Below are 24126 nucleotides of genomic sequence, written 5' to 3'. Positions count from 1 at the left end.
TTAAACTTGGAACTAGGCGGGTGTGTTATCGGGAAGCACTTCTTGACGGAGGGGGTAGTGGAAATCTGGAACTCTCCACCCAGAAAGCTGTTGAGGCTGGTTAGTGACTGAACTGAAAGTGACAAAGCTGCAATTGATAGATTTTTGTTCAGCAAGGGCATTCAGGGTCCTATAAGCAAGGCAAGAAGATGGAGTCTAGATACATTTCAAACTGAGTGGCTGACCTTGAGGGGCTGAATGGCCTTCTCCTGTTATCATGTTCCTGTGCAATGTGGTTGAGTCATCCCGCTGTTTGTCCTTTGTCATTGGCTTTGCATTGTAGCTAGAAAGCTGCATGCTCCCCCTTCCCAGCAAGATTGGTGCAACACCAGCTGGTCTGGACAGGTGGACCCGTGTTATGCTTTGCCAGCAAAACCTTACTTGTAGCTGTAAGGTGGTTAATCAACTCCCCACCCCGCACCCCTACCTCTCAGTGAAGTTACAAGCTCTGAGCGGCATGGTAGTCCAGCATGTTGTGCGTGTGTCCACCCCATTCCCCACTGACCTCCTAGCCTTCGCTCCTTTACTGCAAGGAGTTTCTTGCTCCCCTCCCAGCATCTCCCCCTGTGAGCGATCAGAGGGTGAGTTAGTACAGTTCAAGGCCCCATCTCGGTGCTCAGCTTTAGCGTGAGATTGTCAGGCAAGTTGCCTGCGTAGCCTTAGCTGTCAAAAGGAGGTGGCCGTATAGAGAATAAAGAGGACACAATGCAAACTAAAAATCTTAAGTGCAATTTTAGGACGTGATGCTGGATCTACAACAAATTGCACCTTTAACATAATTAAGCACCCCAAGGTGCTTCACAGGAAAATTGTTAAGACAGAATTTGACACTGAGCCAGGTAAAGGGTTATGAGTTCAGATGACAAAAGGACTTTGTCAATCATCCATCGGTTTATTAGTTTCAAGCAGTCATTGGTTTCAAACCTGTAATCTCTGGCTTGTGACTGGGATTTGAACTCCGGTTGGGAGCATGGGAATCGGGTCATCTACCACAGATCGTTGTCGAACATGTCATGAGATTTTACTCCATTTCTTTAAAACATGCAGCAAGATGACAAAGCCCCTTGTTTTAGTACTTGAATTAATTATTTATTCACCTCATGAAGTGCTCGGTTTAACATTGTGCAGTTTTACAGTTTCCAACGCTAAATGCTACTTTAGGGCTCGGCAGCACAATCTCGCTTTCTCATGCGCTAAACCCCTCAAATGTACTTAATCTTTCACAAAAAAATGGGAAAGTTATAAATATTTTCTCCGCTTCCAGTTTTACAGTGTAAATGTTCACAAACTGTTTGGGCCAACTGGTTAAAATTTTGTTGCATTAGGCTCACAGTTTAAAAAAAAACCACTTAATCTGTTTATAGAATGTGAACGTTGGTGGCCAGGCCAGCGTTTGTTGCCCATCCTTAATTGCCCTTGAGAAAGTGGTGGTGAATCACCTTCTTTAACCATTACAGTCCGTGTGGTGTAGGTACGCCCACAGTGCCGTTAGGGAGGGAGTTCCTGGATTTTGACCCAGTGACAGTGAAGGAACAGTGGGTATATTTCCAAGTCAGGATGGCGAGTGGCTTGAAGGGGAAACTTGTAGCTGGTGGTGTTCCCATGCATCTGCTGCCCTTGTCGTGGGTATGGAAGGTCCTGTTGAAGGAGCATTGGTGAGTTGCTCTTGTGCATCCTCTAGATGGTGCAGGCTGTAATGGTGCACCAGTGGTGTAGGGAGTGAATGTTTAAGGTGGTGGCTGGGGTGCTGATATTTTTATGAGTTTGTGAAAAAAACGAGGAGAGAAGGAAAAATGTTGTATTTAATTAGAGAGTCAAGGCCTCTGCTGGGCTCCTGCTTGATGATGCCCCGGGCTCTCCCTAGGAGCCCACCTTGAATGCATGTTGACTCCAACCCAGCAAAACTGTCCAGTCTTGGGCAAGGTCAGGGCAGTGGGCAGAAGCTTCTCGCCTCTGAATCAGGAGGTTGTGAGTTCAACTCCCGCTCTAGTGACTTGTGCACAAAACCTTTTCCGTACTTGAAGGAGCATTGCAGTGTGGGAGGTGCCTTCTTTTGGACAAGACGTTAAGCTGGGGCCTGCCTTCCCTCTCGGGTGAATGCAGAAGACCCCATGGCACTATTTCAAAGAAGAGCAAAGTTCTCCCTGGTGTCCTGGATAATATTTACCCCCTCAACCAATTGATTATCTGGCCAGTAGTTCATCGACTGTAAAACAATTTGGAGCGTCCTGAGGTTGTGAAAGGCACTATATAAACGAAAATGTGTTTCTTTCTAAGTCACAATCCGAGCCTGTCACAGGCAGGAGAAAGAAACCTAACCCCTGTGGGCCTGCTTGCATTTCTGGCAACGCCCACGATTAAAAGGGACTTCGTGCCTGAACAGCAGGTATTTGTGGTTTCCAGTGGTAGGCCTCTCTCAAGATGGTGCCTTCTTCTGCTTCGGGGTGAATGGGGCAGTGAGGCTCCCGACCCTATTCTGAACCAACCTCTCGATCCCTTAACATGGCTGCAAAACGCAGAAAGAACTTGCGTTTATATAGTGCCTTTCATGTCTTCAGGCTGAATAAAGACACCATCATAGAGATTGAATTACTTATGAAATGCAGCCGTTGCTGTTTGTAGGCAGGCAATTTGCACAGATGATCAGTTATTCTTTTGGATGAATGTGTTGGCAGAGCACTGGGAGGACTCCTTTGCACTACTACTTCAGATAGAACAAAGGCATTCATTACATCCACTTGAGAAAGCACACGAGGTCATGGCTTCACATCTCATTGAAAGATAGTGGACGCTATTTAATGGAGGCAACGGGGGTCTTGCCCGCCAGTTGGAGAGCCACTGAGAGCCCCACGTTGCCTCTTTTAGGGAAGGCCCGTCAGAACGAAATGCCACTCAGACATTTAACTGGAGAGCGCCAGGGCCTTCCTCGGGGATCAGGGTCCCGCCGGGTGCTGCTTGAAGCCAGTGGCTGCATCGAGCGGCAGCGCCACCAGAGGGCGATGGCTGCACTGGATCCCAGGTCACAGTTGAGTTCTGGAGGGATGGGGATCACGGGAGAGGCGGGGAGTCAGCAGCAAAGGCAGCAGGTTTGGGGGGGTGGTAGTTGGTGGGGCAGGGTTGGCTCTCAGTGGGCCCCCCCTCTTCCCGGTGCCAGCTCACTTGATCGGACACTGTGTCTTTAAATGGGGGATTTTAACCCCCCCCGCTTTTTGGGAGCCCCCACCGAGGTTTGCTTGTCCTCCCTGCATGGTGAGCACCCCCCCCTCACGCTCCGCTGCTGAGTTAACACCTGTGGTGGCGGCCTGAGGTCCCAAAATGGACATTAATAGCCCGTTTAAGGGCCTCAATTGGCGGCAGGACAGGAAGGCCTTCCATGGGCCTTCCCACCACAGACTTAATCAGGCGGGACCTCATCTGCCGCCCTCCTGTCTGATTAAATGCCCCCCACCACCACCACCAAACGCGTCATTGGGGAGGGCATAAAATTTTCCCAGTATGTGTGACAATGCAGCACTCCCTTAGCCCAGTGTTCAAGCTCTAGAGTGTGGCTTGAACCCTATGACCTTCTGATGCAGAGCTGAGCACACTCACTGAGCCAATATGACACTTCATATATTGACTCTTCATTGTTACAGTCAATTCACAGCAACATGTTTGTGACCTAGCAGCTAAGTCCCAATGGGTTCAGTGGTTGAGTCAATGATCTGCCTTCTCAAACTTCTGAATCTAGGCCAACATTCTTATTATATCATATATATATATATACAAAAAAAAAGTGTTATCCTTAAAAGTGCATCACACTGGACTTTATTTTGGAATGGGACATCTCTGCAACTTATGCTGGTGTGACAATTGCTGTGGGACCCACCACACCCATTGGAAGATCTAAAGACCTGAAGTTCACCAAGCACCTTGACAGCTGCTCAGCAAGTGATTGGAAAATGCTAAAGGGGACAGGGATCAGATCCTTATTAATTCTATACTAAATGTCCCAAAGACATGGGGTCAGAAGAATGAATCCAGAGTTTGCTTCCTTTGTGGGAAACAATTTTTAACCTTAAAGTCTACTTCATGCAGCAAGGTTGATGGCTCTGAGCTGCAAAGGAACTCGATTACCTGCCCTTTGCAGTTCTTGTTTGGTTGACAGTATGGAACAAAAAAGCCATGTTGCCAAATATGGGAACCTTCTCTGAATCTGCCATATTGAGGAGGCGTAGCTTTGAAAGAGCATTCTGGTCAATACGTAGTTTATTGATTACAACTGCAACAACTTGTCTTTGTATACCCGCTTTAACATAATATAACACCCCAAGGTACTTCACAGGAGCATTACCAATCAAAATTTGACTCTGAGTCACGTGAGGAGATATTGGCACGATAACTAAAAGCTTGGTAATAGAGAGATTTTCAGCAGTGTCTTAAAGGAGGAACGGGGGAGAGGGAGAGAGGCAGAAAGGCTTAGGGCCCAGGGCCCAGGAGGCTGAAGGCACAGCACCAATGGTGGAGCAGTTCAAATCGGAAATGCTCAAAAGGCCAGGGATTGGAGGAGTGCAGATGTCTGGAAGGGTTGTGAGCTTGGAGGATGTTACAGAGATGGGCTTTGTCGGCTGACTACTGTAGAACCATCATCCTCGTTCATAAGTCCTGCAACTGGCTGCCCACCTGTCGCATTAGCAGACCTTTCTAGCTCTTAGCTCTCTAACCAATCCCACCGATGCATAGCAGTGAGTGAACTACTGAAGGATTTGTGGCTATTCCAGCAAGTTTATTGTCAATTTTGTCAGAAACCGAAAAAGGGGTGACAAAAGATCAAACGACTGCACGTGCTGGAAATCTGAAACTGAAACAGGAAATGCTGGTCACACCGAACAGCTCAGACAGCATCTGCAGAGAGAGAGAGAGAGGGAAAGTCATGTTCCAGTCTGTGACAGATATCATGGGTGAAATCTTCTGGTGCCACCAGCAACGGGAAGTTTGGCGGGCAGGGGAAATTAATTTGGCGTGAGGCCAAAATTCAGTTTCCCGATGTTGGGACGAACTTTGGCACTTCTGCTCCCGGGACTTTATAGGCAGGTTAAAGGCTGGTTAAAGGCGGGTTAAAGGCGGGTTAAAGGGCGGGTTAAAGGCGGGTTAAAGGCGGGTTAAGGGCGGGTTAAAGGCGGGTTAAAGGCGGGTCGAGCTTCCCAAAGAACAATGCCGGGAAGCCCTTTTGCCTGCATTAGCATATCATGCATGCTCATTAAAAGGCCACCTTTCTGGAGTTACGTTTCACCCTCCAAATTAAGTTCCCCGCCCGAGAGAAATTAGAACGTTCGCTCTTACAACTGGATATAAGTGGGGTGCACCTGGCGGACTTCACTTCTTCCTGGGCTTTGAAGTGAGCTTACACTGACTTGGCCTTTCCTGGGGACCGCTCACAACTGGACTCACATTGGGTGCCGGCAGGGCAAGCTGCGCAAAGCCTGGACATGGGAGGCAGGCAATGGCTGAAGGGCGGTGGGGGGTAGGGTGGAGCGGAGGCTCTCACACATAGATGCATTCAAGGGTTCAGAAACAGGTAAGTTACAATGTGGGAGGACAGGTTTCGTTTTAAGATAAAACTGTAAAAGATGGTATACAGATCTTGTAGATTGATGGCTTGGACAGCTTTAGACTGGGCTCGATGGTCTTTCTGGATTCTGCATCAAGGTGATTTAAAGATGCTGATGGACGTTTTGTATCTCTTCTGGATACAGCAGCTGCTGGGTTGATTCTTAAAACACCGTCGGCAGTGAGTGGATGGGCAAACGACAGGCGGTACTCAAACTTGTAGGGTAGATGGCGGGAGAGAGAGAGGGCCCATTCAGGGCCCTTACTTGTATGTGTCTCTTCTGCTTCTGTTCTGTGGCCTGAAGAAAAGTAATTTCTTAAAACACAAAAGAGGGTTAGTTGCTCCATCACATGACCCCCTCTCACCAACTGACCAGTTACCCAAACATGGTCATGGAAAGTTGATTCCAGATCCGTAGTTTAGACATACTTAGATTATGGCTGGAAGAGTTCCCTTCTCAGCCAGAGGCAGTTGTCCAAAGGGACGGCGTCTGATGGCTTGTCCCACACCCAGTTGAATACATAGGTGATTGTCTAGCTATTTTGTGAATGGTTCAGTAGATTGGGCCGTTTACATTCCTCTAAGGTGATTGTCTCTGATGGGTTCTTCTAGACAGTCTGGCAATGTTACAATGGCTTTGTAATTTTCAGGGTACAGCTATGTTAATGTTCAGCCATATTAGAAGCTGCTATTTTAAGTCACTGAGATGCTGTTGTTCAGTCCTTTCAAACTCAGCCAGTAGCTTTAGCCCAATAAACAAACGAAGTAATTTTCGATGGATTTATAACCACAGCTTAAAGTCAATGCCCTCTGAAAGGTCACCTACTGAGGGGAGATGATAACTAAGCCATTATTGCTGAGCGTCTCTGAGACCACTTCTGCCGACATGTTTTTCTGGCAGTCTGAAAGGATGAGTCCCCCTTTTGCCTGTTGCCAGCCAGGCAGCATCCAATTATGTCCTTAAACCTCGTGATTGGATCGCTTTTTGATATAATATTAAGGGGCGTTATTATTATGTGTGGAGCATAATTCAGCAGAATCAACATAAAAGATGACTCTTTATGAACTCAGAAAAAAGAACACCTGATTGCAATTTCCACCCCCTGCAGTCAAAAAAATTGGCCATAGATATGGCCGCAGTTGGACTGAGATGCTGGGCGGACACCAGCAGATCGGGAACTTGATTAAAGATGCGCCTGGGAATTGAGCTTCCTGCCATTGGGAATAAAATAGGAAAGGCTGCATCCCTGTCTACTAAACCGTCCAGAACATTTTTATTTTTAAATAATATGTTTCAAAATAGACTAAAATATTTTAAAAAGATACTGAATACAGCAATACTGATTATTTCAGTTTGCCAAGTGTTGAGGAATCAGTAATTAAATCAGTTTTTTTAAGAGGTAATGTTATCGTACAGTCCACTGATGACAGGCATAAAGATTCATTTAAAGCTTGAAGGTCAAATTAAATATAGACACTATAAGAGAATAAATCTACTCCACAATTATTTTATGATGAATGTTAATGCATTGGTATGCGCTACAGTGACATGGCTGTACTATCAATAATTGTGAATGTCTTATTTGAAGAACTGAATTCTCTAGAGCAGTGTTGTCCAATGGAAATCACTGACTAGCCACAGTTAAAGCCAGATGCAAAAATTATCGTCGTATTACTGTTACTTTCAGATGACAGGAAAAGCTTAGAATGGGATGTCTTGTTGGACCATCTATTCGATGGCCTTCTGAGATGCTGGGTGGAGGAATGAGGTGCCTCTCGCAATAGATCTTAGTGAAGAGGTTGATGTGATGCATTTCATGATCTGAGACTCGTGGCCACAGTCACACTTTGGGCTGCCCCTCAACTAGCGCCTGTGGAGCAGGTGGCTACATCGTCTGTGTCTTGTGTGGGCTTGGTTGAGCACCGTCCACTGTCTTCGAGGGTGGGTAGGGGGGGGTTTGAAGCCGGGGACCTCTGCTGTTGGATCGTTACTGAGGTTTTGGTATTTTAGCAGTGGGTTGATACCGGTTTCGCGGGCATTAGCTGTTGTTTCCCAGAATGGCCGGCGTGATTTTAAACACTTTCTTTGTAGGTTTTTCCAGGTCTTTGTGAATGGCAAGGCCTACGTCACTCATGAATTTTTCCATCTCACGGAGCACTAATTTTAGTGAAAACACCTTCCACGTAATATCGGTAAATCTACATTACTATAATATTGTCTGAGCAGACATGTGCCACCATTCACTAAGCATGGAAGTGAAACACACAACAATCAAAAAAACACTTGTGCACTCACTTTCGTCTTCACAGAATCATAGAATTGTTATGGTGTAGAAGGAGGCCATTCGGTCCATCGTGTCTGCATCGGCTCTCTGAGCATTTTAACTTAGTGCCAGTCTCCTGCTTTTTCTCTGTAACCCTGCACAATGTTTCTGTTTAAATAACCATCCAATTCCCTCTTGAATGCCTCAGTCGAACCTGCCTCCGCCACATTTCCAGGCCGTGCATTCCAGACCCTAACTACTCGCTGTGTGAAAAAGTTTTTTCTCACCTCGCATTTGCTTCTTTTGCAAAACACTTTAATGCTGTGCCCTCTGGTTCTCAATCCATTTATGAGCAGGAAAATTTCTCTCTATCTACTCTGTCCAGACCCCTCATGATTTTGAAAACTTCTATCAAGTCTCCTCTTAGCCTTCTCGTCTCCAAGGAGAACAGTCCCAGCTTCTCCAATCTTTCCTCACAACTGAAGTGTCTCATCCCTGGGACCATTCTTGTAAACCTCTTCTGCACCCTCTCCAATGCGTTCACATCCTTCCTATAGCGTGGCGCCCGGAACTGTACACAATGCTCCAGCTGAGGTCTCACCGGTGCCTTACATAAGTTCATCAGAGCCTCCTTGCTCTTGTACTCTGTGCCCCTATTAATGAAGCCTAGAATACTGTATGCTTTAGAAACAGTCTTACCACATTATCAACAAACGCAAAAAAAGGTTAAAGTTCACACGCATGCAACGTGCAAATATGAGTAATGGCCAATTGACGTTAGCTGGAATTTTCTGGCCCCCTCCCGCTGGAGGGATCTTCCGGTCCCGCTGAAGCCAAAGGGCTTTTGAATGGCTCACCGCATCCACCTCCCACTGCACCGAGGCTGGGAAATCCCGGCCATTGTCTTGTTTTTCATTCATGAACCAGGTAGGTAGCCACTTGTGGTTTCCCAATGAGCCACATGTAACTACTAGCAAATGCATAGAACAGTAATTTGTTGACTAATTAAAATTATGACAATTTAAAAAGGATATACATTAGCGGATTGCACAAACTTGCCACAGAACAACGCACCCTGGGGGTAACGCTTCACAGTATATATAAATATATTTGAATTTGGCTTGAATTTCGGGCATTTTTCTTTCTGATGTCTGTTACAAGTGTGGGAAATATAATGATAAGTAATCTTAGTCCAGCTCCCTAGTGGACATTAAGTTAGACAAAGCTTTATCCTCAAACTGTAATGATAAAGGGAATATTACGGTGCTGGAGAGAGGATGTCATGGAGAGGTCACAGAGTGACTCTATCTGGTTTGATTTATGAAACAATAGGTGTACCTTCACACTTCTGAGTACGTTCTATAGCCACTGACTAGTGGAAAAGATATAGTGGAGCAAGTTTGCAGGGAAATTACAGAATTGCAAAAATCATAGAATGATGATATGGGAGATTTTAATTATCCTCACATAGACTGGGATAGTAATAGTGTAAAGGGCAGAGAGGAGGAAGAGTTTCTCTGGTGTGTTCAGGAGAATTTTCTTCATCGGTATGTTTCTGGCTTACAAAGAAGGAGGGTTTGCTGGGTTTGGTTTTGAGGAATGAGGTAGGTCAAGTGGATTAGATATCAGTAGGGGAAACTTTAGGCAACAGTGATCATAATGTAGTAAAGTTTAGGTTAACCATAGAAAAGGACAAGGAGTAATCTAGACTGGCATTACCTAATGGAGGAGGACAAAGTTCAGTGGGGTGGGAACAGATCTGTCCCAGGTAAATTGGAATCAAAAATTGGCAGGTAAGTCTGTAGTGGGACAATGGGCTGTCTTTAAAGAGAAGATGGTTTGGGTACAGTCGAGGTACATTTCCACGAGGGGGAAAAGTAGGGCAACTAAAGCCAGAACTCCTTGGATGACAAAAGAGATAGAGAGTAAGATGAAGCTGAAAAAGGGATGCAGATGTCATGTGAATTGTACCAGTGAGAATCAGGCTGATTATAGAAAGTTCAGAGGGGAAATGATAAAGGGAAGAAAAGGTAAAGAGAGAGTATGAGAGGAGACTGGTAACTAATGTAAAAGGGAATATAAAAGCTTTCCATAGGCGTATAAATAGTAAAAGAATACAAAGTGGAGCTGATTAGGGGCCATAAAGGAGGTTAATGCATGGGGACAGAGGCTGTGGCTGAGGATGCTGCCACAGTAATAGTTAAGAGGAGTTAGTTGAGACACTGGATAGGCTATAAGTTGACAAAAAGGAATGGTTAGAAGGCTGGCTTTACTTAAATTTAATCAATTACTCGGGCTGGTTGGGATCCTAAGGGAAATAAGGGTGGAAATTGCGGGTGCAGTGGTCATAACCTTCCATTTCTCCTTCGATACGGGGGCAGTGCTAGAGGACTGGAAAATTCCAAATGCTATACCCTTGTTCAAAAAGGATAAACCAGTAACTAGAGGTTAGATTAACCTTGGTGCTAGGACAACTTTTAGAGACAATAATGCAAGACAAAACTAACTGTCACTTGGACAAGTGCAGATCAATTAGGGAAAGCCAGCACAGATTTGTTAAAGACAAATTGTAACTGCTTGAGTTTTTTGCTGAGGTAACAGAGATGGTTGACGAGGGTAATGTGGTTGATGTGATGTATAGGGACTTTCAATAGGTGTTTGATAAAGTGCCACATAATAGACTCGCCAGCAAAGTTGAAGCTCAAGGAATAAAAAAGGAATGTGTTATGAACGAAACAAATTTGGCTGAGTGACAGGCAGCAGAGAATAGTGATGAATGGTTGTTTCTTAGATTCAAGGAAGGTTTGTAATGGAGTTCCCCAAGGGTTGGTACTAGGACCACTGCTTTTCTTGATATATATGAATGGCCTAGGCTTGGGTTTGCAGGGCACAATTTCAAAATTTGCAGAAGGCACAAAATTTGGAAATCCTGTGAACTGTGAAGAGGATAGTGATAGATGTCAAGTGGACATGAGCGGACTGGTGGAATGGACAGATAAGTGGCAGGTGAAATTTAATGCAGGGAAGTGTGAGGTAATACACTTGGGTAAGAAGAATAAGGAGTGGCAATATAAATTAAAGGGTATGATTCTAAAAGGGGGTGCAGGAACAGAGGGACCTGGGGGTATATTCATTCAGATTGGTGGTGATGACAGGGTGGGTTGAGAGGGTGAATAGAAAGGAATGCTGAATCCTGGGCTTTACGAGTAGACCCATAGAGTACAAAAGCAAGGGAATTATGATGAAGCTTTATAGAACTCTGCGTTAGCCTCAACTGGAGTACTGGGTCCAATTCAGAGCACCACACTTTAGGAAGGATTGGAAGGCTTTATGGAGGATGTAGAAAAGATTCATGAGAATGGTTCTAGGGATGAGGGACTTCAGTTACATGGATGGATTGGAGAAGCTGGGGTTGTTCTCCTTAAAGAATAAGAAGAGATGTGATAGAGGTTTTCAAAATCCTGGGGGGTCTAGACGGTGTTGATGGAGAGCCAACCATTCCTGCTGGCAGAAGGGTCGAAAACCTGAGGACACCGATTTAAGGTGATTGGCGAAGAGCCAACAGCAACATCAGGAAAAGCTTTTTTTACGCAGTGAGTGGTTTGGACCTGGGAAGAACTGCCTGTGTGGGTGGTGTGGGCAGAGTCAATCGGGGCTTTCCAACGGAATTGGAGAAGAACCTGACCAGAAAGAAAGAGCTGGGGAGTGGATCTGGCTGAGTTGCTCTTACAGAGAGCCGGCATGGACACAATGGGCTGAATGGCCTCCTTCTGTGCTGTAACCACCATTCTACGATTCAATTGATTTTACAATCCTGCCCTGAGAGACCAAAATGCTGGGTGCTTGTTTTTAAAATGCTAAAACGTGCAATAGTGCGTAGGGTCCAAAAGAACAGAAGAATAGATTAATCAGAAAGAGGTGCACAAAGTGTGGGTTTGAAAAGCGTGTGGACAATTGAAGGAAGTGAACATTGAGGGAGGTGAAGAGTTCCCTTAGCTTTGAATTACTCGGTGTTTTGAACTCAACACAATGATGATTAAGAAGCAGCAGGAAAAGCTTGTAAGATTACATGAATGGAGCAAATAATGAAAAAGGATAGTTGAGACCAGCAAAAGGTTGTAGTACTACAGCATGAATTGAAGATTAGAGTAATCATTAGGCAGGATTTCCCACTCCCGTCAGCTGTGGAAATCGTGTTGGGCGGGGGCTGGAAAATCTCAGTTTCCCGCTGGCGAGAAGTTGGTTTGGAATTTTGTTCTCCCGACTTTAGTGGCGGGTTAATATTTGCATTCATTTGCATCCCATGAATGTTCATTAAAAGGCCAACTCGCCAGAACTACGTTCCCTCTCCAAAGTAAGTGCACCACCAGCAGGTAATGAGAATAGTTTGTTTCACGGCTGTATTTAAGTGGCGCGCACCCGGCAAGCTTCAGCTCATCCATGACTTGGAGGTCAGTAGAGGCTGCTTTTGCTTTCCTTTATGACCATAGCTGCAACATATCGGGTGCCTGTGGCACAAGCTGTGCCAAGGCTGGGCACAGGAGGCAAGACCAACAGGGAGGGTTGAATTGGAGGCAGGGCAAGGGGAGGTGGGTATGTGGAACATGAGAGGGGAGGGGGCATAGACAAAGGCAGGACTGGGGTGGAACACAAGAGAAGAGGGGGAGGTAGAGACAGGACTAGGGGGTGATCAAGGAACAGAGTGGAGAAGTGAAAAACTGTCTTTGGGCAAGAGTTATAAGGCTGCCCAAGGAAGAGTCAGAGATTGTGCTGGGGCTGAGGCCACGCTGTCGGGGTGCTGCAGTGCATATGGTCTTCATTGGCAACTGATTCTCACGGAGACATGTGAGAATGGATGTAGGGTCAAACAGTCAAGGGCCACGGTTGCTGCACAGAGGCAGCATGGACCTGACAATTCTCCATGTCCCCAGTGTACTGCTCATGGCATCCAAGGCACCATGCTTGCAGTCAGGACATAAGTGCAAGGATTGGGTATCAACAGTTATTGTCAAGGCTGTGGAGGACAAGCATCAGAAGCCTGACTGTGGATCCTAGGACTTGCATCCTTTGCCCCGAGTGAAGACCCTCATTGTGAATGTGCAGTCACATCTGAGGGGACAGCTCAACCACCTGTAGTCCTCCAGGATGATCCCATTCTGCAAGAGGTGACCTTGGTACACCATGTACAGACTGAGGGCAAGTCACGATCTAGAGACTGGATTCCTGCCTTGTATATGGAGGGAGACCATTCAAGGGGAACTACCATTGATTGCTCAATTGTAGCCTTTCACAGATACAAGGAGGAGTGGGGAATGCAGGCTGCAGGCAACGCTCCCTTGTTTATTGCTATGATTAGAATGAGGAGAAGGGCCCATTGCCGATTGGCACTGCTCGGGAAAGACCGTTGCTTTGAGGAACAAGAACCAGCGGAGCTCCAGGAAGTTCCAGATGCTGCCGAGGAGGGTCCAAATCCACAAAGACATTTGGCGCAACCAAGGATCTACAGAAGATGGAGCCTATACTTGGAAAGACAGTGCCACAGATGTCTTCACCTGTCTATCTCAGATTTGCCACATTCTTCATGAGGAAATCACACCCAATGCTAGTTACTCTGAAGGTTACCACCGCACTGAACTTTTTTGCCAGCGGATCCATCCAGGGTTCCACTGTGAACCTTTGCAAAATCTCCCAATTGGCAACAAACAATTACATAAGGCAGGTGACAGATGCTCTTTTCAGTAAATCTCACCATTACGTGCAGTTCTGCATGGATGAAGCAAGCCAGGCTGCCTGAGCTGTGGGATTTGCAGTGATCTCAGGATTCCTGCAAGTGTAGGGCATCATCAACTTCACAAATGTGGCCTTGAGAGCTCCCTGGCAGCAACCTGTGAGATTCAATAATAGAAAAGGACTTCACTCTCTGAACATCCAGCTCATTTGTGATTACAGAAAGCAGATCCAGCATGTTTTTGCTGGGTACCCAGGGAGCTCACACGACTCTTACATTTGGAGTCACTCCCAGGTGCCAGAGAGATTTGAGGTCCCTTGGCACTTTGAGGGTTGGTTCCTCGGTGATAAGGGGAACCCCAGAAGACATGGCTAATAATGCTCGTTCAACATCCACAGAGTGCATCTGAGGAGAGATACAATGCTGCACATTCTTCAACAAGGTCCTTAATAGAGCCGACTATTGGCCTTTTAAAGATGCGTTTCTGATGTTTAGACCGGTAAGGCGAGGCTCTCCAATACTCACCACAGAGAGTGTCGTGCATCAGCGTTGTTTGCTGTGCCCTGTACAATCTAGTGCTACAAAGAGGGAATGTGTTCCGGAGGGAGACATTGAGGAGCTGGACATCTCCTCAGATGAAGAGGACTTGGAAGGGGATGACTCTGAGAAGCCTGAGGAATCAGGCGAGCTACGTGAGGATGCCATTGCATGGACACAACATGCAAACACGCCCGTAACGACCTCATTGCTACAAGATTTCAAGAGGAATAAGGTGAAGACAAGTTTTCACAATCAAGGTTCTCTTCAGGCTTCGATGCAGGGGACACAACAAAACCTTCATTGTCCGTGTCAACATATAGGAAAGGTCATCAATCTCACAATGATCACAGAAGCAGCGTAGGTCACCTTCATCCCTAAATATGGGGTCACCCTTGGAAAGCACAGTAGCCTAGGGAACATGTGGCTGCTGTGGAATGTGATCAGCATTGCACTAGCGCACCTCCTTAAGCAACTACACATAGTGCAACCTGTTCTGCGATGGTGTCAACACGTCAATGGGCATGGCAGCCTCCAAGTGGCTGAAATTCCAATAGCACACATGGATGCACTCATGCCAGTATGACAGCGCCTTAGTAAAGTGGCGCTAACAGGTGAAACATCTGTCAATGGTTAGCATGTGAATGTCTCAAATGGTAGCAACATCCAGACAGCACCATCTCTCCAAACACCAGCTGTCATGGATGAATAATGCAGAGGCCTCATCTTGCTACTGAGCACCAAGATGCCATTGGACATCAGGATGCTGTGACCTGTTACTCTACAGCATGCACCCAAAGCTGCAAGTTATGTTTGCATTGTCCTCACAGAGAGTGGCTTACCAGGACCATGGTTTGATTATTTACAAGCATTCGTGACCATGCATTCATCAGAAGCCTGCGAAGTCAACGTCCTGCTTTGCTTTGGCATTTGTGAGAGACATGGCCCAGTCAGTATTGACACAGCATCAATGGCAACTTCTTCATTTCACAGACCCTGCTGTGGACTCAGGAGATGTGTCAAAGCATCACTTTCATAGCATTACAGTCCTCGACATTGTCCACCTCACAAAGGATCTACCCTTTCTACCTGCCCTAAGTCAGTGAGTGCACAGTCATGCAATGAGTTTCATATCGAGTTGTGTACTGTGCCTTTACAAAAGGATTCCACAAGGCATCACTAGGCAGCTGTTCAGGTGCAAAGTAAGATCCTCACAGGTAAGTGGACAGCTTCATCAGGGTGTGCACACACCTCTGACACGTCACACACTCATTCCTGTCTGGCAGACTTTTCCAATGTCACCGAGTGGAGCCAACTTCCATCGTTCAGAATCATGCATGGGGAGAGTGGGAATGAGGAAAGGAATAATGGGCACTGACCTCCCTGGCGACCTCCTCCCAGGCCAGCGTGGTCAAGTGGGAGGACCTCCAGCTCCCTTCCTGAGGAAAGAGGACCTCCCGCCCTTCCTGGATGGCCTGGAGGAAAATCCCCAGGGAGGCCTTGCTAAACCATGGAGTGGAGGGTTTGGTTCTTTGAGGCGCCTTTAAGAACCTAAACAACACAACACACCTGGCCTACAGTGAGTCAACGTATGTCCGGGCCCTGTTCAAATGTGACAGCAGGACCTCTGACCCCAAGAGGATAAGGGCGGGGCAGACGAATCCTTGCCCACCCCGCCACGAGATTCGATGAGCTCCTCACAGATGCATAAGTAATGAGCTGAAAAGCGGGAAGATTGCACGGATTCATCCGAACTGCCGCCCAGCGGGAACCGCATTAGCTTTCCTGACCGCCTCCAGACTTAGCCTCCAGAATGGAAAATTCCACACACGAGGTGTTAAGAAAGAGAAAGATTGCCTCCTGGATAAAAAAAAAAGGATGGGATTTTTCCAGCCCTGACTGCTGCTGGGATCGTCCGGTCTCTCCAAAAGTCAACGGACTTTCAGCTGAGCCGCCGAATCTCCCACGGAGGGTCCGGAAAATCCCGGCCCTAATTTTTATCTTGTTTGGACAATACACATTGGCTTAATCTGATGGCACAAAGATTTTCAGGGTAAGATAAGGTGAACTCTGTTGCGCACTGCGTGACTTAATTGGGAGTGCTGAATATTGCTGAGGAACACAAAGTCGGAAAGGGTTTGTTTTCCAACACGTCAACTCCCACCTTGATTCCAAACACATGAGCTGAAAATAAAATGTGAGTGGGAGCAGGGCGATAGAGGAAAGCACAGTGCAGGTTTTAATAGTTTGGTTTTTTTTTTATAGATTGTGCAGTCTAGTCTCACAGGCATTGTAATTTAGGATTTAATGCAGATTTGCTTCCACAACAGTCCTTGAATTTTTGAGAGGAAGGAATGTGATTTGCCTTTTAAAATAACCTTGAAACCCATTGCAGATATGTATTAATTTATACAAGAGATTGGTGCTGTGTTGTACAGGTTAGAGTGGCATAAAACTGCCATCTTTGGGAGGAGGGAGTAATATACTATTTCCAAAATTTGATGTCCTAGTGTCTGACCGCTGCAATACCATTATTGTATTCTGAATATAGGAAATGAATGCTGCTATTCCTACCTAAGTATACAGTCACTAAGTGGGGAATGGTGACAGACAATCTGTCTCTTGATCAAGATCACGGCACACACATTGGGAAGGCAGCCACCAACTTTCACCAACTAACAAAACAGGCAAGGAAAAACAAACTGACCTGCAGGACCAAGGTGCTTATCTACAAGGCCTGTATCCTCAGCACATTGCTGAATAGCAGCAAAGACTGGACAATTTATACCTACTAAGCAAAAAGGCTCAATAATGCCCCTCCCTGGCGTCTATGACACATCCTCGGCATCATAGAAAGACAGAGTCACCAATGGAGCAGTCCTTTCTAGAGCAAACAGTGCTGGGCACGCTCGCGCTAGTCAAGCAAAGAAGGTTTCGCTGGCTTGGGCATGTACACAGGTTGGAACACGGTGGAGATCGCCAAGGATATTCTACACGGCGAGGTGCCCGGTAGCTCTGATTCAAGGACACTGTCAAAAGAGGGATGAAAAGCCCTTGACGGCAGTGGGAAAGTGGGAAACACTAGCTGACGGTTGGTGCAAGCTGCGACATCAGCCGTCTGCAGGAATTTGCCACCACAACAACATGTGGCTTCAGAGGCTCCAAGGTCAGCCCTGCAAACAAGGCCTCAGCAGAGATCATCCCGCACCCTGCTGACAAGGGACAACTTGGTGCCTGACGCTTGTGGTAGGCTTTGCCTCTCCACAATCGGCTTGTTCCGTCATCGAAAAAAGTGCAGCTGGTGATCTCATTTGACCTCGCCAAAGTCCCGAGGCTGCATCCCCCATCTTCCCTCGCAGCTGGAAGGATGCCAGTCAGCTAGTAAAGGATGGAGGAGGGGGATAAGCACATGTCTCACCTCTGAGGCCTGGGGATATGAATCCAGTTCTCATCGAAGAGATTGAAGTTTCTCCTTTCTGCTAGCTGTAAGGGTCTGCGTGAAATGAATTTGAGCGCTGTCAATCCGCTATCCTGTTGGTGAGCAGCACCTATTATAAATGTGACCCTATCCTGGCACGAAGTGGCAACCTCATTCAGAAAGCCATTAGGATGGCCGGAGAGCAAAAGTGCAAAAAATTTGAACAAGTCCAAGAGTGGCTGCTCCTCTGGGGCACAAGATCTCACTTTGCCGTGGGCTGTATTGTAACAAATTTGCACGTTCATGATGCTGACCCTGGTGGCTGAGAGTGGAAAGAGTCTGTCACTGTCCAGTGCCTATATCCAGTACCAGTAACCTTTGCCTTCAGCTGCTTGTCCAGTTCACCCTCAATGTCCTTTTCCCAGTATACATTATTCCCCTGATCATGGTTGTGGCCGAAGTGACAGATATTTGATTGACTTGGTTTTCATGCTGGGTTTGCTTAGGAATTTCTGATGTGGGGGGTGGCGCTGAGGAGGCTCCTCAAGGTCACCAGATTGCTGGCCATCCATGGCTGTGAGCGCTGTATCTCGAGAACCCTGTATATTTTTGCTGACTTGACTAACGTCATTCTGTTGCTGTACACTACGAATAAAAAGTGCTTTCTGCAAGAACAAAGGTGATTCCGTTTGAGTAGATGCCTCTCTGTGTTTCAGAAGCTGGGAGAGGAATACCCCAGCAGTGTCTTAGTACTCAAAGAGTGTGCAGAAAAACTTGAGAATTACTGGTTCAGGTGATCGTAATTTGTATGGTGCTTCCTCAGCAATAAGTCACAGGATATCTCGTACACATCGCCACCATCTCAGGATCGCCCATTGTGTTGAATTGTGAATTCATGAAGATATTTCAGTCTAACTTCCATGTGGTAAAGATTTCAGACTGGTCAAAATTTCATGGGCTTTGACAGAGATCGAAAACATCCTAAATTTATCCCTCAGTCAATAACACCAAAAAACAGTTTATCTGCTTATTATCACATTGCTGTTTGTTGGGAGCTTGCTGTGTGTAAATTGGCTGGCCCGTTTCCTACATTACGACAGTGACTGCACTTTAAAAGTACTTCATAACCTGGAACATGCTTTGGGACTTTCTGTGGTCATGAAAGGCACTATATAAATGCACAACTTTCTTAACTTTTCTTGCATAGGACACCTTGGTCAAGGGCCAGAATTGTGTCATTTTGTGCTGCAGCTCGTCAAGATCCCGGACCTGATCTTGGCTCAAGATCTCAAAAGTGCTATCAGGTCCATCAGCCTGATCCTTTTTTGAGACCCCCTATTGTGGAACTCTCTTCCTCAAAAGGCAGTGGAAACAGAGTCTTTGAATATTTTTAAGGCAGAGCTGGATAGATCCTTGATAAGCGAGGGGGTGAAAGGTTATCGGGATTAGGCAGGAATTTGGAGTTGAGGTTACGTTCAGGTCAGCCATGACCTCACAGAATGGCGGAGCAGGCTCAAGGGGCCGAGTGGCCTACTCCTGCTCCTAATTTGTATGATCGTACAGGTGTTTTCACCCTGACTCTCTGCCTGCTGTGTAAGGAAGCTCCTGTTGGCCAGCGTTCTGTCGAAATGTTGCTTCTATAACAAGCCACAAATAATCAGTGTTACATCTGGAATTTATTTTCCTCAGATGTATCCTGTGGGCCAGTCCTGGACTCTTCCTCGTTTTATACTTGGCTGTGCCGCCAAAGAGTGTGTTGTATATGACTGACAACTTTTAATTGATTTAAAGACGAGAAAAAAAAAATCGGTCATTGATTGATGATTTATGCCATTCTAGGAATGAAGTGATTCAAATTATGCTGCTCAACATTAATATCATAGAATCATAGAATAGTTACAACACGAGAGGAGGCCATTGAGCCCATCAAACCTGTGCTGGCTCTCCACAAGAGCAACTTAGCTAGTCCCACTTTCCCTGCAAATCACTTCCCCTTCAGCCGCTTGTCCAGTTGCCTTTTTTGAAAGCCACGATTGAAATTGCTGCCCCCCCCCCACAACCCGGGTTCGGGCAGCGCAATCCAGATCCTGACCACTCGCTGCGTGAAACGTTTTTCTTCACCTCACCTTTGGTTCTTCTGCAATCAGTTTAAATCGGGTGGGGGAGGGGTGGGGTCGGTGACTGGGGGAGGGGTGGGGTCGGTGACTGGGGGAGGGGTGGGGTTGGTGACTGGGGGAGAGGTGAGGTTGGTGACTGGGGGAGGGGTGGGGTTGCTGACTGGGGGAGGGGTGGGGTTGGTGACTGGGGGAGAGGTGGGGTTGGTGACTGGGGGAGGGGTGGGGTTGGTGACTGGGGGAGGGGTGGGGTTGGTGACTGGGGGAGGGGTGGGGTTGGTGACTGGGGGAGGGGTGGGGTTGGTGATTGGGGGAGGGGTGGGGTTGGTGGGTGGGGGTGGGGTTGGTGGATGGGGGAGGGGTGGTGTTGGTGACTGGGGGAGGGGAGGGGCGGGGTTGGTGACTGGGGGAGGGGAGGGGCGGGGTTGGTGACTGGGGGAGGGGTGGGGTTGGTGACTGGGGGAGGGGTAGGGCTGGTGATTGGGGGAGGGGTGGGGTTGGTGACTGGGGGAGAGGTGGGGTTGGTGACTGGGGGAGAGGTGGGGTTGCTGACTGGGGGAGGGGTGGGGTTGGTGACTGGGGGAGGGGTGGGGTTGGTGACTGGGGGAGGGGTGGGGTTGGTGATTGGGGGAGGGGTGGGGTTGGTGGGTGGGGGTGGGGTTGGTGGATGGGGGAGGGGTGGGGTTGGTGACTGGGGGAGGGGAGGGGCGGGGTTGGTGACTGGGGGAGGGGTGGGGTTGGTGACTGGGAGAGGGGTGGGGTTGGTGACTGGGGGAGGGGTGGGGCTGGTGATTGGGGGAGGGGTGGGGTTGGTGGGTGGGGGAGGGGTGGGGTTGGTGGGTGGGGGAGGGGTGGGGTTGGTGACTGGGGGAGGGGTGGGGTTGGTGACTTGGGGAGGGGTGGGGCTGGTGATTGGGGGAGGGGTGGGGTTGGTGGGTGGGGGAGGGGTGGGGTTGGTGACTGGGGGAGGGGTGGGGTTGGTGACTGGGGGAGGGGTGGGGCTGGTGATTGGGGGAGGGGTGGGGTTGGTGGGTGGGGGAGGGGTGGGGTTGGTGGGTGGGGGAGGGGTGGGGTTGGTGACTGGGGGAGAGGTGGGGTTGGTGATTGGGGGAGGGGTGAGGTTGGTGACTGGGGGAGGGGTGGGGTTGGTGACTGGGGGAGAGGTGGGGTTGGTGACTGGGGGAGGGGTGGGGTTGGTGGGTGGGGGAGAGGTGGGGTTGGTGATTGGGGGAGGGATGGGGTTGGTGACTGGGGGAGGGGTGGGGTTGGTGACTGGGGGAGGGGTGGGGTTGGTGACTGGGGGAGGGGTGGGGTTGGTGGGTGGGGGAGGGGTGGGGCTGGTGATTGGGGGAGGGGTGGGGTTGGTGGGTGGGGGAGGGGTGGGGTTGGTGACTGGGGGAGAGGTGGGGTTGGTGGGTGGGGGAGGGGTGGGGTTGGTGACTGGGGGAGGGGTGGGGTTGGTGACTGGGGGAGGGGTGGGGTTGGTGACTGGGGGAGGGGTGGGGTTGGTGATTGGGGGAGGGGTGGGGTTGGTGACTGGGGGAGAGGTGGGGCTGGTGATTGGGGGAGGGGTGGGGTTGGTGGGTGGGGGAGGGGTGGGGTTGGTGACTGGGGGAGGGGTGGGGTTGGTGACTGGGGGAGGGGTGGGGTTGGTGGGTGGGGGAGGGGTGGGGTTGGTGACTGGGGGAGGGGTGGGGTTGGTGACTGGGGGAGGGGTGGGGTTGGTGACTGGGGGAGGGGTGGGGTTGGTGGGTGGGGGAGGGGTGGGGCTGGTGATTGGGGGAGGGGTGGGGTTGGTGGGTGGGGGAGGGGTGGGGTTGGTGACTGGGGGAGAGGTGGGGTTGGTGGGTGGGGGAGGGGTGGGGTTGGTGACTGGGGGAGGGGTGGGGTTGGTGACTGGGGGAGGGGTGGGGTTGGTGACTGGGGGAGGGGTGGGGTTGGTGATTGGGGGAGGGGTGGGGTTGGTGACTGGGGGAGAGGTGGGGCTGGTGATTGGGGGAGGGGTGGGGTTGGTGGGTGGGGGAGGGGTGGGGTTGGTGACTGGGGGAGGGGTGGGGTTGGTGACTGGGGGAGGGGTGGGGTTGGTGGGTGGGGGAGGGGTGGGGTTGGTGACTGGCGGAGGGGTGGGGTTGGTGACTGGGGGAGGGGTGGGGTGCAGTTCCAGGGTCAGAGGTATTGCTAACCTGGCAAAGATCAGGGTTCAGTTAATTGACCTTCCACCACCTCAGCAGTTTTTTGATCAACTGATAATTGAGTTGTTGACTAATCACAGGGAATAATCTCTATCAATCAGTCTACAACAGATTCAGACACCTTTTCCCAGCGAATTATTAAATATGAATTGTAATGCTTCTGCTATCTCTTCCCTGGATCCTTTTAAAATACATGGATCTGAGCACATCCATCTGAATCAATGGTTATTAGATGTGCTTATTGACATTTGATGTTCCAACACTTTAAGGACTAAATCAAATGTTAAAATAGCAGCTTCTGTTTTTTGCAAAAGCTATGTTTGTAAATAGATTGGTGTTACGAAGGGTAGTGTACAGTGATTTTGAATAACACTAGAAAGTTCTTGAAATGCAATTTACTGTTTTCAGTATTGCACTTGGTATAATTTCTCCATTTGTAGATTCTCTTATCAAAAATGCATATGGCCGTGAATTTAAGAGAAGAGCTAATATCAGATGGCAGTTTATTCATGCGCCAGTGCTCAGTAAAACTGGAAAATGCTATTTATGATAAAGATGGGCTGTGCTGTATGTTATCTAAAACAGTAACATTTTGAGAAAGAGTTTGTTATTGTGTTGGGCCTTGTCTACGCATGAATGGCTGCGCCTGTTATGCATCTGCAGTGCCAATGAGGGATGCATTCAGCGTTTTCTAATTAGCCCTGAGCCAAACCTACTTGTTTCTGTGAACAAAGAATAAATCATTATTCAATTATGGGATTGAGGCTCCTGAAATCAGCACAAAATCACTGAGCTTTCAAGTGAATTATGTAACTGGGTTTATCTTGCGTAGAGATTTGGTGACTTCACGCGGAACCAAAAACATCTTGTTGGGATGATAAATGTTAAATGCCCATCTAATAAACCGAAGGCAGAAAAGTACATTTCAGTGTTTTTTTTTAGTGAATGTTTTTCTCCTGTGTTTTCAACCCTCTGTAATGTCTGTGCTAGACTGGTCAAGAGATCCATTTGGAGGTCTGCCAGTACAAGTTTAGCTGGAGCAACCCACAGCTACCAATTTTGGCACCGTCCTTTTTTATAATTCATTCACAGGATGTGGAAGTTGCTGGCCACGCCAGCAATTGTAGACCATCCATTATTGCCCTTAACAGCGTGGCTTGCTAGGCTGTTTCAGGGGGGCAATTAGGTAATGACCACATTGCTGTGGGCCTGGAGTCACATATCAGCCAAAGGTGGGTCAGGACAGCAAAATTCTTCCTCTACAGGACATAAGTAAACAAGCTTGGCTTATGCGACAGTCTGGTAGTTTCCATGGTCACCATTACTGATACCAGAGTTTTATTTCAGCTGTATTTATTAACAAAATTTAGTTGTTATGATGGAATTTGAACTCATTTTTTTGGATGATTGGTCCAGGCTTTTGGAGTCCCGACTACTAACCTAACCACTGTACTACCATAACCTCGCACACCAATAACTGGCATCTGTTCGGCACATGGTTGAAAGAATGAAACAAAACACTTAGCTGCCAATAAAGTACTTTTGATCTGTAGTCACTGTTGTAATGCAAGCAAACCTGTGTGAGAAATTATAGGCACTATCCTGTAACCTTTTGCTTCATGCTACATCGCACACTGGAAGCTGTTATGGTTGTGCCTTTGTGCCAAGTTGACTCTCCTTGGTGTAGACTTTTGCGCTGATAAATATTCTGTAACAGTACCTGAAGAAGTTAATTGAACTGTGTGCAGTCAGCCTGGTGGTGGCTGGCTTTGCATCGAGTGGTTAGTTCAACTGCAGCCAATTGTTTTTTTTTTCCCAAATCAATTTTGACGCTTGGCACAGTTTTAAAGATAGTAACTCATTGTGAGTGCAGTGTTTCGAACAGTTCCAGCAATTCGAACTTCAGCAGTTCCAACAGTTAAAAATCCATATGACGTCAGCCTTGGCACAGTGATGGAACTCTTTCATCTGATTGAGAGGACTCAAGTCCCGCTCTAGGCCTTTAACATGGCTTCTTTACTGACACTCGGGTGCAGTACTGATGGAGAGCTGCATGCTGGAGATGCCGTTTTTCAGATAAGATGTTAAACCGAGGCCTTTGTCTGCTTTCTCCGGTAGACGTAAAAGATCCGATGGCGCTATACGTAGAAGAGCAGGTTAATACGCCTGCTGCCCTCGCAATATTTTTCCCTCAACCAACACCACTAAAACGGGTTTTAATTGGTGGGACTATTACGTGCTCAA

At 47.9% G+C, this 24126-nt stretch overlaps 1 protein-coding gene across 7 annotated transcripts in view; it reads left to right on the top strand.

Annotated features, from left to right (window-relative positions):
* The window catches only part of aatkb (apoptosis-associated tyrosine kinase b), a 302389-nt gene that overhangs the window by 124611 nt on the left and 153652 nt on the right, over positions 1–24126 (top strand). Inside the window, exon 1 of one of the 7 annotated variants that reach the window (XM_078571181.1) lies at positions 1591–1694. The exons of the other annotated variants lie outside the window; for them this stretch is intronic. The gene's annotated coding sequence lies outside the window, so the exon portion shown is untranslated. Of the gene's footprint in view, positions 1–1590; positions 1695–24126 lie in introns of those variants that run through there. 7 annotated transcript variants of the gene reach the window in all.

The sequence above is a fragment of the Cetorhinus maximus genome, chromosome 24 (genome assembly GCF_964194155.1).
Source record: "Cetorhinus maximus chromosome 24, sCetMax3.hap1.1, whole genome shotgun sequence".
NCBI lineage: Eukaryota > Metazoa > Chordata > Chondrichthyes > Lamniformes > Cetorhinidae > Cetorhinus > Cetorhinus maximus.
Note: the sequence above shows the minus strand (reverse complement) of the source record. Positions and strands in the feature narration are given on the sequence as shown.